Genomic DNA, 15,649 nt, shown 5'->3' with positions numbered 1-15,649 from the left:
ATCACAGAGTTCTGGGTTTGACATGAAGTGCATCACAGAGTTCTGGATTTGGCATGTAGTGCATCACAGAGTTCTATACTCTTGCATCACAGAGGGATTTGACATGTAGTGCATCACAGAGTTCTATACTTTGGGTTTGACATGTAGTGCATCACAGAGTTCTGGGTTTGACATGTAGTGCATCAGAGTTCTGGGTTTGACATGAAGTGCATCACAGAGTTCTGGGTTTGACATGTAGTGCATCACAGAGTTCTTTGGGTTTGACATGTAGTGCATCACAGAGTTCTGGATTTGACATGTAGTGCATCACAGAGTTCTGGGTTTGACATGAAGTGCATCACAGAGTTCTGGGTTTGACATGTAGTGCATCACAGAGTTCTGGGTTTGACATGAGTGCATCACAGAGTTCTGGGTTTGACATGAAGTGCATCACAGAGTTCTGGATTTGGCATGTAGTGCATCACAGAGTTCTATACTATGGGTTTGACATGTAGTGCATCACAGAGTTCTGGGTTTGACATGTAGTGCATCACAGAGTTCTGGGTTTGACATGTAGTGCATCACAGAGTTCTGGATTTGACATGTAGTGCATCACAGAGTTCTGGGTTTGACATGTAGTGCATCACAGAGTTCTGGGTTTGACATGTAGTGCATCACAGAGTTCTGGGTTTGACATGTAGTGCATCACAGAGTTCTGGATTTGACATGTAGTGCATCACAGAGTTCTATACTTTGGGTTTGACACGTAGTGCATCACAGAGTTCTGGATTTGACACGTAGTGCATCACAGAGTTCTGGGTTTGACATGTAGTGCATCACAGAGTTCTGGGTTTGACATGTAGTGCATCACAGAGTTCTATTTGGATTTGACACGTAGTGCATCACAGAGTTCTGGGTTTGACATGTAGTGCATCACAGAGTTCTGGGTTTGACACAGTGCATCACAGAGTTCTGGATTTGGCACGTAGTGCATCACAGAGTTCTGGGTTTGACATGTAGTGCATCACAGAGTTCTGGGTTTGGCACGTCGTGCATCACAGAGTTCTGGATTTGACATGTAGTGCATCACATAGTTCTGGGTTTGACATGTAGTGCATCACAGAGTTCTATACTTTGGGTTTGACACGTAGTGCATCACAGAGTTCTGGGTTTGACATGTAGTGCATCGCAGAGTTCTGGGTTTGACATGTAGTGCATCACAGAGTTCTGGGTTTGACATGTAGTGCATCACAGAGTTCTATACTTTGGGTTTGACATGTAGTGCATCACAGAGTTCTGGATTTGGATTTGATCACAGAGTTCTGGGTTTGACATGTAGTGCATCACAGAGTTCTGGATTTGACAAGTAGTGCATCACAGAGTTTTGGGTTTGACATGTACTGCATCACAGAGTTCTATACTTTGGGTTTGACATGTAGTGCATCACAGAGTTCTGGGTTTGACACGTAGTGCATCGCAGAGTTCTGGGTTTGACATGTAGTGCATCACAGAGTTCTGGATTTGACACATAGTGCATCACAGAGTTTTGGGTTTGACATGTACTGCATCACAGAGTTCTATACTTTGGGTTTGACATGTAGTGCATCACAGAGTTCTGGATTTGACATGTAGTGCATCACAGAGTTCTGGGTTTGACATGTAGTGCATCACAGAGTTCTGGGTTTGACATGTAGTGCATCACAGAGTTCTGGGTTTGACATGTAGTGCATCACAGAGTTCTATACTTTGGGTTTGACATGTAGTGCATCACAGAGTTCTGGATTTGACATGTAGTGCATCACAGAGTTCTATACTTTGGGTTTGACACGTAGTGCATCACAGAGTTTTGGGTTTGACATGTAGTGCATCACAGAGTTCTGGATTTGACAAGTAGTGCATCACAGAGTTTTGGGTTTGACATGTACTGCATCACAGAGTTCTATACTTTGGGTTTGACATGTAGTGCATCACAGAGTTCTGGGTTTGACATGTAGTGCATCACAGAGTTCTGGGTTTGACATGTAGTGCATCACAGAGTTCTGGATTTGGCATGTAGTGCATCACAGAGTTCTGGGTTTGACATGTGGTGCATCACAGAGTTCTGGGTTTGACATGTAGTGCATCACAGAGTTCTGGGTTTGACATGTAGTGCATCACAGAGTTCTATACTTTGGGTTTGACATGTAGTGCATCATAGAGTTCTGGGTTTGACACGTAGTGCATCACAGAGTTCTATACTATGGGTTTGACATGTAGTGCATTACAGAGTTCTGGATTTGACACGTAGTGCATCACAGAGTTCTGGGTTTGACATGTAGTGCATCACAGAGTTCTGGGTTTGACACATGTGTGCATCACAGAGTTCTGGATTTGACATGTAGTGCATCACAGAGTTCTATACTTGACACGGTTTGAGTTCTGGATTTGACACGTAGTGCATCACAGAGTTCTGGATTTGACATGTATCACATAGTTCTGGATTTGGCATCACACAGAGTTCTATACTTTGGGTTTGACACGTAGTGCATCACAGAGTTCTGGGTTTGACATGTAGTGCATCACAGAGTTCTGGGTTTGACATGTAGTGCATCACAGAGTTCTATACTATGGGTTTGACACGTAGTGCATCACAGAGTTCTGGATTTGACACGTAGTGCATCACAGAGTTCTGGGTTTGACATGTAGGCATTACAGAGTTCTGGGTTTGACATGTAGTGCATCACAGAGTTCTGGGTTTGATTTGCATCACAGAGTTCTGGGTTTGACATGTAGTGCATCACAGAGTTCTGGATTTGGGTTTGACATGTAGTGCATCACAGAGTTCTGGGTTTGACATGTAGTGCATCACAGAGTTCTGGGTTTGACACGTAGTGCATCACAGAGTTCTGGATTTGACATGTAGTGCATCACAGAGTTCTATACTATGGGTTTGACATGTAGTGCATCACAGAGTTCTGGATTTGACATGTAGTGCATCACAGAGTTCATCACAGAGTTCTGGGTTTGACATGTAGTGCATCACAGAGTTCTGGATTTGACATGTAGTGCATCACAGAGTTCTATACTATGGGTTTGACACGTAGTGCATCACAGTGCATCACAGAGTTCTGGGTTTGACATGTAGTGCATCACAGAGTTCTGGATTTGACATGTAGTGCATCACAGAGTTCTATACTATGGGTTTGACATGTAGTGCATCACAGAGTTCTGGGTTTGACATGTAGTGCATCACAGAGTTCTGGGTTTGATACATTTTCTGGGTTTGACATGTAGTGCATCACAGAGTTCTGGGTTTGACATGAAGTGCATCACAGAGTTTTGGGTTTGACACGTAGTGCATCACAGAGTTCTGGATTTGACACGTACTGCATCACAGAGTTCTGGGTTTGACATGTAGTGCATCACAGAGTTCTGGATTTGGCATGTAGTGCATCACAGAGTTCTATACTTTGGGTTTGACATGTAGTGCATCACAGAGTTCATGGTGCATTTGGGTTTGACATGTAGTGCATCACAGAGTGCTGTACTTTGGGTTTGACATGTAGTGCATCACAGAGTTCTGGATTTGGCATGTTGTGCATCACAGAGTTCTGGGTTTGACATGTAGTGCATCACAGAGTTCTGGGTTTGACATGTAGTGCATCACAGAGTTCTGGGTTTGACATGAAGTGCATCACAGAGTTCTGGATTTGGCATGAAGTGCATCACAGAGTTCTATACTTTGGGTTTGACATGTAGTGCATCACAGAGTTTTGGGTTTGACACGTAGTGCATCACAGAGTTCTATACTTTGGGTTTGACACGTAGTGCATCACAGAGTTCTATACTTTGGGGTTGACATGTAGTGCATCACAGAGTTCTAAACTATGGGTTTGACACGTAGTGCATCACAGAGTTCTGGATTTGGCATGTTGTGCATCACAGAGTTCTGGGTTTGGCATGTAGTGCATCACATAGTTCTGGATTTGGCATGTATTGCATCACAGAGTTCTGGATTTGGCATGTAGTGCATCACAGAGTTCTGCGTTTGACACGTAGTGCATCACAGAGTTTTGGGTTTGACATGTAGTGCATCACAGAGTTCTGGATTTGGCATGTAGTGCATCACAGAGTTCTGGATTTGACAAGTAGTGCATCACAGAGTTCTGGGTTTGACATGTATTGCATCACAGAGTTCTGGATTTGGCATGTAGTGCATCACAGAGTTCTATACTTTGGGTTTGACATGTAGTGCATCACAGAGTTCTGGATTTGACAAGTAGTGCATCACAGAGTTCTGGGTTTGACATGTATTGCATCACAGAGTTCTGGATTTGGCATGTAGTGCATCACAGAGTTCTGCGTTTGACACGTAGTGCATCACAGAGTTTTGGGTTTGACATGTAGTGCATCACAGAGTTCTGGATTTGGCATGTAGTGCATCACAGAGTTCTGGATTTGACAAGTAGTGCATCACAGAGTTCTGGGTTTGACATGTAGTGCATCACAGAGTTCTGGATTTGGCATGTAGTGCATCACAGAGTTCTGGATTTGACAAGTAGTGCATCACAGAGTTCTGGGTTTGACATGTATTGCATCACAGAGTTCTGGATTTGGCATGTAGTGCATCACAGAGTTCTGGATTTGACATGTAGTGCATCACAGAGTTCTGGGTTTGACATGTAGTGCATCACAGAGTTCTATACTATGGGTTTGACACGTAGTGCATTACAGAGTTCTGGATTTGACATGTAGTGCATCACAGAGTTCTGGGTTTGACATGTAGTGCATCACAGAGTTCTATACTTTGGGTTTGACATGTAGTGCATCACAGAGTTCTGGATTTGACATGTAGTGCATCACAGAGTTCTGGATTTGGCATGTAGTGCATCACAGAGTTCTATACTATGGGTTTGACACGTAGTGCATCACAGAGTTCTGGGTTTGACATGTAGTGCATCACAGAGTTCTGGGTTTGACATGTAGTGCATCACAGAGTTCTGGGTTTGACATGTAGTGCATCACAGAGTTCTGGATTTGGGTTTGACATGTAGTGCATCACAGAGTTCTGGGTTTGACATGTAGTGCATCACAGAGTTCTGGATTTGGCATGTAGTGTATCACAGAGTTCTGGGTTTGACATGTAGTGCATCACAGAGTTCTGGGTTTGACATGTAGTGCATCACAGAGTTCTATACTTTGGGGTTGACATGTAGTGCATCACAAAGTTCTGGGTTTGACACGTAGTGCATTACAGAGTTCTGGGTTTGACATGTAGTGCATCACAGAGTTCTAAACTATGGGTTTGACACGTAGTGCATCACAGAGTTCTGGATTTGGCATGTTGTGCATCACAGAGTTCTGGGTTTGGCATGTAGTGCATCACAGAGTTCTGGGTTTGGCATGTATTGGATCACAGAGTTCTGGATTTGGCATGTAGTGCATCACAGAGTTCTGCGTTTGACACGTAGTGCATCACAGAGTTTTGGGTTTGACATGTAGTGCATCACAGAGTTCTGGGTTTGACAGAGTTCTCTGGATTTGACATGTAGTGCATCACAGAGTTCTGGGTTTGACATGTAGTGCATTACAGAGTTCTGGGTTTGACATGTAGTGCATCACAGAGTTCTATACTTTGGGTTTGACATGTAGTGCATCACAGAGTTCTGGATTTGACATGTAGTGCATCACAGAGTTCTGGGTTTGACATGTAGTGCATCACAGAGTTCTGGGTTTGACATGTAGTGCATCACAGAGTTCTGGGTTTGACATGTAGTGCATCACAGAGTTCTGGGTTTGACACGTAGTGCATCACAGAGTTCTGGGTTTGACATGTAGTGCATCACAGAGTTCTGGGTTTGACATGTAGTGCATCACAGAGTTCTGGGTTTGACATGTAGTGCATCACAGAGTTCTGGGTTTGACATGTAGTGCATCACAGAGTTCTGGGTTTGACATGTAGTGCATCACAGAGTTCTGGATTTGCATCATCACAGAGTTCTGGATTTGACATGTAGTGCATCACAGAGTTCTGGGTTTGACATGTAGTGCATCACAGAGTTCTGGATTTGACACGTAGTGCATCACAGAGTTCTGGGTTTGACATGTAGTGCATCACAGAGTTCTGGATTTGACACGTATTGCATCACAGAGTTCTGGATTTGGCATGTAGTGCATCACAGAGTTCTGGATTTGACACGTAGTGCATCACAGAGTTCTGGGTTTGACATGTATTGCATCACAGAGTTCTGGATTTGGCATGTAGTGCATCACAGAGTTTTGGGTTTGACATGTAGTGCATCACAGAGTTCTTGGTTTTGGCATGTAGTGCATCACAAAGTTCTGGATTTGACACGTAGTGCACCACAGAGTTCTGGATTTGACATGTAGTGCATCACAGAGTTCTATACTTTGGGTTTGACATGTAGTGCATCATAGAGTTCTGGGTTTGACATGAAGTGCATTACAGAGTTCTATACTTTGGGTTTAACATGTCGTGCACCACAGAGTTCTGGATTTGACATGTAGTGCACCACAGAGTTCTGGATTTAACATGTAGTGCACCACAGAGTTCTGGATTTGACATGTAGTACATCACAGAGTTCTATACTTTGGGTTTGACACGTAGTGCATCACAGAGTTCTGGATTTGACATGTAGTGCATCACAGAGTTCTATACTTTGGGTTTGACACGTAGTGCATCACAGAGTTCTGGATTTGACATGTAGTGCATCACAGAGTGCTATACTTTGGGTTTGACATGTAGTACATCACAGAGTTCTATACTTTGGGTTTGACACGTTGTGCATCACAGAGTTCTGGGTTAGACACGTTGTACAAGAGCAGAGTTCTGGGTTAGACACGTTGTACAAGAGCAGAGTTCTGGGTTAGACACGTTGTACAAGAGCAGAGTTCTGGGTTAGACACGTTGTGCCTCACAGAGTTCTGGGTTAGACACGTTGTACAAGAGCAGAGTTCTGGGTTAGACACGTTGTACAAGAGCAGAGTTCTGGGTTAGACACGTTGTACAAGAGCAGAGTTCTGGGTTAGACACGTTGTACAAGAGCAGAGTTCTGGGTTAGACACGTTGTGCCTCACAGAGTTTTAGGTTAGACACGTTGTACAAGAGCAGAGTTCTGGGTTAGACACGTTGTACAAAAGCAGAGTTCTGGGTTAGACACGTTGTGCCTCACAGAGTTTTGGGTTAGACACGTTGTACAAGAGCAGAGTTCTGGGTTAGACACGTTGTACAAGAGCAGAGTTCTGGGTTAGACACGTTGTACAAGAGCAGAGTTCTGGGTTAGACACGTTGTGCCTCACAGAGTTTTGGGTTAGACACGTTGTACAAGAGCAGAGTTCTGGGTTAGACACGTTGTACAAGAGCAGAGTTCTGGGTTAGACACGTTGTACAAGAGCAGAGTTCTGGGTTAGACACGTTGTGCCTCACAGAGTTCTGGGTTAGACACGTTGTACAAGAGCATGGTTCTGGGTTAGACACGTTGTACAAGAGCAGAGTTCTGGGTTAGACACGTTGTGCCTCACAGAGTTCTGGGTTAGACACATTGTACAAGAGCAGAGTTCTGGGTTAGACACGTTGTGCCTCACAGAGTTCTGGGTTAGACACGTTGTACAAGAGCAGAGTTCTGGGTTAGACACGTTGTGCCTCACAGAGTTCTGGGTTAGACACGTTGTGCCTCACAGAGTTTTGGGTTAGACACGTTGTACAAGAGCATGGTTCTGGGTTAGACACGTTGTACAAGAGCAGAGTTCTGGGTTAGACACGTTGTACAAGAGCAGAGTTCTGGGTTAGACACGTTGTACAAGAGCAGAGTTCTGGGTTAGACACGTTGTGCCTCACAGAGTTTTGGGTTAGACACGTTGTACAAGAGCAGAGTTCTGGGTTAGACACGTTGTACAAGAGCAGAGTTCTGGGTTAGACACGTTGTACAAGAGCAGAGTTCTGGGTTAGACACGTTGTGCCTCACAGAGTTTTGGGTTAGACACGTTGTACAAGAGCATGGTTCTGGGTTAGACACGTTGTACAAGAGCAGAGTTCTGGGTTAGACACGTTGTACAAGAGCTGAGTTCTGGGTTAGACACGTTGTGCCTCACAGAGTTTTGGGTTAGACACGTTGTACAAGAGCAGAGTTCTGGGTTAGACACGTTGTACAAGAGCAGAGTTCTGGGTTAGACACGTTGTGCCTCACAGAGTTCTGGGTTAGACACGTTGTACAAGAGCAGAGTTCTGGGTTAGACACGTTGTGCCTCACAGAGTTCTGGGTTAGACACGTTGTACAAGAGCAGAGTTCTGGGTTAGACACGTTGTGCCTCACAGAGTTCTGGGTTAGACACGTTGTGCCTCACAGAGTTCTGGGTTAGACACGTTGTGCCTCACAGAGTTCTGGGTTAGACACGTTGTGCCTCACAGAGTTTTGGGTTAGACACGTTGTACAAGAGCATGGTTCTGGGTTAGACACGTTGTACAAGAGCAGAGTTCTGGGTTAGACACGTTGTACAAGAGCAGAGTTCTGGGTTAGACACGTTGTACAAGAGCAGAGTTCTGGGTTAGACACGTTGTGCCTCACAGAGTTTTGGGTTAGACACGTTGTACAAGAGCAGAGTTCTGGGTTAGACACGTTGTACAAGAGCAGAGTTCTGGGTTAGACACGTTGTACAAGAGCAGAGTTCTGGGTTAGACACGTTGTGCCTCACAGAGTTCTGGGTTAGACACGTTGTACAAGAGCAGAGTTCTGGGTTAGACACGTTGTACAAGAGCAGAGTTCTGGGTTAGACACGTTGTGCCTCACAGAGTTTTGGGTTAGACACGTTGTACAAGAGCATGGTTCTGGGTTAGACACGTTGTACAAGAGCAGAGTTCTGGGTTAGACACGTTGTGCCTCACAGAGTTCTGGGTTAGACACGTTGTGCCTCACAGAGTTCTGGGTTAGACACGTTGTACAAGAGCATGGTTCTGGGTTAGACACGTTGTACAAGAGCAGAGTTCTGGGTTAGACACGTTGTGCCTCACAGAGTTCTGGGTTAGACACGTTGTACAAGAGCAGAGTTCTGGGTTAGACACGTTGTGCCTCACAGAGTTCTGGGTTAGACACGTTGTACAAGAGCAGAGTTCTGGGTTAGACACGTTGTGCCTCACAGAGTTCTGGGTTAGACACGTTGTGCCTCACAGAGTTCTGGGTTAGACACGTTGTGCCTCACAGAGTTCTGGGTTAGACACGTTGTGCCTCACAGAGTTTTGGGTTAGACACGTTGTACAAGAGCATGGTTCTGGGTTAGACACGTTGTACAAGAGCAGAGTTCTGGGTTAGACACGTTGTACAAGAGCAGAGTTCTGGGTTAGACACGTTGTACAAGAGCAGAGTTCTGGGTTAGACACGTTGTGCCTCACAGAGTTTTGGGTTAGACACGTTGTACAAGAGCAGAGTTCTGGGTTAGACACGTTGTACAAGAGCAGAGTTCTGGGTTAGACACGTTGTACAAGAGCAGAGTTCTGGGTTAGACACGTTGTGCCTCACAGAGTTTTGGGTTAGACACGTTGTACAAGAGCATGGTTCTGGGTTAGACACGTTGTACAAGAGCAGAGTTCTGGGTTAGACACGTTGTACAAGAGCAGAGTTCTGGGTTAGACACGTTGTGCCTCACAGAGTTTTGGGTTAGACACGTTGTACAAGAGCAGAGTTCTGGGTTAGACACGTTGTGCCTCACAGAGTTCTGGGTTAGACACGTTGTACAAGAGCAGAGTTCTGGGTTAGACACATTGTACAAGAGCAGAGTTCTGGGTTAGACACATTGTGCCTCACAGAGTTTTGGGTTAGACACGTTGTACAAGAGCATGGTTCTGGGTTAGACACGTTGTACAAGAGCAGAGTTCTGGGTTAGACACGTTGTACAAGAGCAGAGTTCTGGGTTAGACACGTTGTACAAGAGCAGAGTTCTGGGTTAGACACGTTGTGCCTCACAGAGTTCTGGGTTAGACACGTTGTACAAGAGCAGAGTTCTGGGTTAGACACGTTGTACAAGAGCAGAGTTCTGGGTTAGACACGTTGTACAAGAGCAGAGTTCTGGGTTAGACACATTGTGCCTCACAGAGTTCTGGGTTAGACACGTTGTACAAGAGCAGAGTTCTGGGTTAGACACGTTGTACAAGAGCAGAGTTCTGGGTTAGACACGTTGTGCCTCACAGAGTTTTGGGTTAGACACGTTGTACAAGAGCATGGTTCTGGGTTAGACACGTTGTACAAGAGCAGAGTTCTGGGTTAGACACGTTGTGCCTCACAGAGTTCTGGGTTAGACACGTTGTACAAGAGCAGAGTTCTGGGTTAGACATGTTGTACAAGAGCAGAGTTCTGGGTTAGACACGTTGTGCCTCACAGAGTTTTGGGTTAGACACGTTGTACAAGAGCAGAGTTCTGGGTTAGACACGTTGTACAAGAGCAGAGTTCTGGGTTAGACACGTTGTGCCTCACAGAGTTCTGGGTTAGACACGTTGTACAAGAGCATGGTTCTGGGTTAGACACGTTGTACAAGAGCAGAGTTCTGGGTTAGAGACGTTGTGCCTCACAGAGTTCTGGGTTAGACACGTTGTACAAGAGCAGAGTTCTGGGTTAGACACACGTTGTGCCTCACAGAGTTTTGGGTTAGACACGTTGTACAAGAGCAGAGTTCTGGGTTAGACACGTTGTACAAGAGCAGAGTTCTGGGTTAGACACGTTGTACAAGAGCAGAGTTCTGGGTTAGACACGTTGTGCCTCACAGAGTTTTGGGTTAGACACGTTGTACAAGAGCATGGTTCTGGGTTAGACACGTTGTACAAGAGCAGAGTTCTGGGTTAGACACGTTGTACAAGAGCAGAGTTCTGGGTTAGACACGTTGTGCCTCACAGAGTTTTGGGTTAGACACGTTGTACAAGAGCAGAGTTCTGGGTTAGACACGTTGTGCCTCACAGAGTTCTGGGTTAGACACGTTGTACAAGAGCAGAGTTCTGGGTTAGACACGTTGTGCCTCACAGAGTTCTGGGTTAGACACGTTGTACAAGAGCAGAGTTCTGGGTTAGACACGTTGTACAAGAGCAGAGTTCTGGGTTAGACACGTTGTGCCTCACAGAGTTTTGGGTTAGACACGTTGTACAAGAGCATGGTTCTGGGTTAGACACGTTGTACAAGAGCAGAGTTCTGGGTTAGACACGTTGTACAAGAGCAGAGTTCTGGGTTAGACATGTTGTACAAGAGCAGAGTTCTGGGTTAGACACGTTGTGCCTCACAGAGTTTTGGGTTAGACACGTTGTACAAGAGCAGAGTTCTGGGTTAGACACGTTGTACAAGAGCAGAGTTCTGGGTTAGACACGTTGTGCCTCACAGAGTTCTGGGTTAGACACGTTGTACAAGAGCATGGTTCTGGGTTAGACACGTTGTACAAGAGCAGAGTTCTGGGTTAGAGACGTTGTGCCTCACAGAGTTCTGGGTTAGACACGTTGTACAAGAGCAGAGTTCTGGGTTAGACACGTTGTGCCTCACAGAGTTTTGGGTTAGACACGTTGTACAAGAGCATGGTTCTGGGTTAGACACGTTGTACAAGAGCAGAGTTCTGGGTTAGACACGTTGTACAAGAGCAGAGTTCTGGGTTAGACACATTGTACAAGAGCAGAGTTCTGGGTTAGACACGTTGTGCCTCACAGAGTTTTGGGTTAGACACGTTGTACAAGAGCAGAGTTCTGGGTTAGACACGTTGTACAAGAGCAGAGTTCTGGGTTAGACACGTTGTACAAGAGCAGAGTTCTGGGTTAGACACGTTGTGCCTCACAGAGATTTGGGTTAGACACGTTGTACAAGAGCATGGTTCTGGGTTAGACACGTTGTACAAGAGCAGAGTTCTGGGTTAGACACGTTGTGCCTCACAGAGTTTTGGGTTAGACACGTTGTACAAGAGCAGAGTTCTGGGTTAGACACGTTGTACAAGAGCATGGTTCTGGGTTAGACACGTTGTGCCTCACAGAGTTTTGGGTTAGACACGTTGTACAAGAGCAGAGTTCTGGGTTAGACACGTTGTACAAGAGCAGAGTTCTGGGTTAGACACGTTGTGCCTCACAGAGTTCTGGGTTAGACACGTTGTACAAGAGCAGAGTTCTGGGTTAGACACATTGTACAAGAGCAGAGTTCTGGGTTAGACACATTGTGCCTCACAGAGTTTTGGGTTAGACACGTTGTACAAGAGCATGGTTCTGGGTTAGACACGTTGTACAAGAGCAGAGTTCTGGGTTAGACACGTTGTACAAGAGCAGAGTTCTGGGTTAGACACGTTGTACAAGAGCAGAGTTCTGGGTTAGACACGTTGTGCCTCACAGAGTTCTGGGTTAGACACGTTGTACAAGAGCAGAGTTCTGGGTTAGACACGTTGTACAAGAGCAGAGTTCTGGGTTAGACACGTTGTACAAGAGCAGAGTTCTGGGTTAGACACATTGTGCCTCACAGAGTTCTGGGTTAGACACGTTGTACAAGAGCAGAGTTCTGGGTTAGACACGTTGTACAAGAGCAGAGTTCTGGGTTAGACACGTTGTGCCTCACAGAGTTTTGGGTTAGACACGTTGTACAAGAGCATGGTTCTGGGTTAGACACGTTGTACAAGAGCAGAGTTCTGGGTTAGACACGTTGTGCCTCACAGAGTTCTGGGTTAGACACGTTGTACAAGAGCAGAGTTCTGGGTTAGACATGTTGTACAAGAGCAGAGTTCTGGGTTAGACACGTTGTGCCTCACAGAGTTTTGGGTTAGACACGTTGTACAAGAGCAGAGTTCTGGGTTAGACACGTTGTACAAGAGCAGAGTTCTGGGTTAGACACGTTGTGCCTCACAGAGTTCTGGGTTAGACACGTTGTACAAGAGCATGGTTCTGGGTTAGACACGTTGTACAAGAGCAGAGTTCTGGGTTAGAGACGTTGTGCCTCACAGAGTTCTGGGTTAGACACGTTGTACAAGAGCAGAGTTCTGGGTTAGACACGTTGTGCCTCACAGAGTTTTGGGTTAGACACGTTGTACAAGAGCATGGTTCTGGGTTAGACACGTTGTACAAGAGCAGAGTTCTGGGTTAGACACGTTGTACAAGAGCAGAGTTCTGGGTTAGACACGTTGTACAAGAGCAGAGTTCTGGGTTAGACACGTTGTGCCTCACAGAGTTTTGGGTTAGACACGTTGTACAAGAGCAGAGTTCTGGGTTAGACACGTTGTACAAGAGCAGAGTTCTGGGTTAGACACGTTGTACAAGAGCAGAGTTCTGGGTTCTGGGTTAGACACGTTGTGCCTCACAGAGTTTTGGGTTAGACACGTTGTACAAGAGCATGGTTCTGGGTTAGACACGTTGTACAAGAGCAGAGTTCTGGGTTAGACACGTTGTGCCTCACAGAGTTTTGGGTTAGACACGTTGTACAAGAGCAGAGTTCTGGGTTAGACACGTTGTACAAGAGCATGGTTCTGGGTTAGACACGTTGTGCCTCACAGAGTTTTGGGTTAGACACGTTGTACAAGAGCAGAGTTCTGGGTTAGACACGTTGTACAAGAGCAGAGTTCTGGGTTAGACACGTTGTGCCTCACAGAGTTCTGGGTTAGACACGTTGTACAAGAGCAGAGTTCTGGGTTAGACACGTTGTACAAGAGCAGAGTTCTGGGTTAGACACATTGTGCCTCACAGAGTTTTGGGTTAGACACGTTGTACAAGAGCATGGTTCTGGGTTAGACACGTTGTACAAGAGCAGAGTTCTGGGTTAGACACGTTGTACAAGAGCAGAGTTCTGGGTTAGACACGTTGTACAAGAGCAGAGTTCTGGGTTAGACACGTTGTGCCTCACAGAGTTCTGGGTTAGACACGTTGTACAAGAGCAGAGTTCTGGGTTAGACACGTTGTACAAGAGCAGAGTTCTGGGTTAGACACGTTGTACAAGAGCAGAGTTCTGGGTTAGACACGTTGTGCCTCACAGAGTTTTGGGTTAGACACGTTGTACAAGAGCAGAGTTTTGGGTTAGACACGTTGTACAAGAGCATGGTTCTGGGTTAGACACGTTGTACAAGAGCAGAGTTCTGGGTTAGACACGTTGTACAAGAGCAGAGTTTTGGGTTAGACACGTTGTACAAGAGCATGGTTCTGGGTTAGACACGTTGTACAAGAGCAGTGCACTGACCAACATGGGAGGGTGTAGAAACTATATTGTCCATATAAAGATGTTGGTCTAATGCAAACGAGATGTATGACATTGCTCTTTCTTATTTTCAATCACGGCTCTTCCTCCATTATCGTTATCAATTCAGTGTTCCAGTCCACATCAGACAATAAGAAAAGAAACTACGTAAAAGATCTATACTGAACAAATATATAAATACAACATGCAATGATTTTACTGAATTACAGTTCATATAAGGAAATCAAGTCAATTTAAATAAATTTATTAGGCCCTAATCTTGGGATTTCACAGGGGCGCAGCCACTGGGGTGCTAGACCCAGCCAATCAGAATGAGTTTTTCCCCACAATAGGGCTTAGGACAGAAATACTCGTCAGTTTCATCAGCTGTCCGGATGGCTGGTCTCAGACGATCCCGCAGCTGAAGAAGCCGGATATGGAGGTCCTGGGCTGACATGGTTGGACGTACTGACAAATTCTCAAAAACAAAATTAGACGATGGTAGAGAAATTAACATTAAATTCTCCCCTAACAGCTCTGGTGGACATTCCTACAGTCAGCATGCCAATTGCACCCTCCCTCAAAACTTGTGGCATTGAGTAGTGTGACAAAACTGCACATGTTAGAGTGGCCTTTTATGCTGTTTAATCAGCTTCTTGATGTGCCACACCTGTCAGGTGGATGAATTATCTTGGCAAAGGAGAAATACTCACTAACAGGGATATAAACAAATTTGTACACAAAATTTGAGAGAAATAAGCTTTTTTTGTACGTATGGAATATTTCTGAGATCTTCAATTTCAGATAATGAAACATGGGACCAACACTTTACATGTTGCGTTTATATTTATCTATGTGTTAAAGGGATAGTTCAGAGAAGTTACATATTTAGAGGAAACACTAAGTATGTAATAGTATGTAATAGTATGTAATAGTATGTAATATCGCTGAACTGTCCCTAACATGAGTAAGCTTCTGTCTCAGAAACCTGTGTGTGTGTGTGTGCGTGCGTACGTGCGACCTTGTACTGCATCAGTTGCTTCTTTGTAAATCAACCGCACTTACATTTTCATTTTGCTAGAGAGAGAGAGAGAGAGAGAGATAAACAAATTCCAAGGAGGCTCTACTCAAATCCAGTCAATTGGAGGGGATCTACTTTACTTTAGTCCAAAGTGACGCTAAGATCACAACTTGTTATTCGCTGCTGTAGCATACCCCCGTTTGGTATACGAGAAAGCAACACATTCCTGCCAATTTGTGTATTATGGTATAGTCACAGGACACCCGCAACACACATTCTAACTGGATAGCTCTCTCTCTCTCTCTCTCTCTCTCTCTCTCTCTCTCTCTCTCTCTCTCTCTCTCTCTCTCTCTCTCTCTCTCTCTCTCTCTCTCTCTCTCCAGATGAAATATTTGCTTGTTAAACAGGAGAAAGAGCAGAAGTTAAGCACTGTGGGCTTTGTTCTGCACTGTGTGAGAGGAATTAGCTTTGTTTCCTGGTTTATGTGTTT

At 45.1% G+C, this 15,649-nt stretch overlaps 1 protein-coding gene across 2 annotated transcripts in view; it reads left to right on the top strand.

Moving 5' to 3' along the window:
* Positions 1 to 15,649, top strand: part of LOC118399814 (twist-related protein 2-like) — an 82,800-nt gene that overhangs the window by 65,668 nt on the left and 1,483 nt on the right. The gene's annotated exons all lie outside the window — the stretch shown is intronic.

This window comes from Oncorhynchus keta, chromosome 21 (genome assembly GCF_023373465.1).
Source record: "Oncorhynchus keta strain PuntledgeMale-10-30-2019 chromosome 21, Oket_V2, whole genome shotgun sequence".
In the NCBI taxonomy this organism is placed as follows: Eukaryota; Metazoa; Chordata; class Actinopteri; order Salmoniformes; family Salmonidae; genus Oncorhynchus; species Oncorhynchus keta.
Note: the sequence above shows the minus strand (reverse complement) of the source record. Positions and strands in the feature narration are given on the sequence as shown.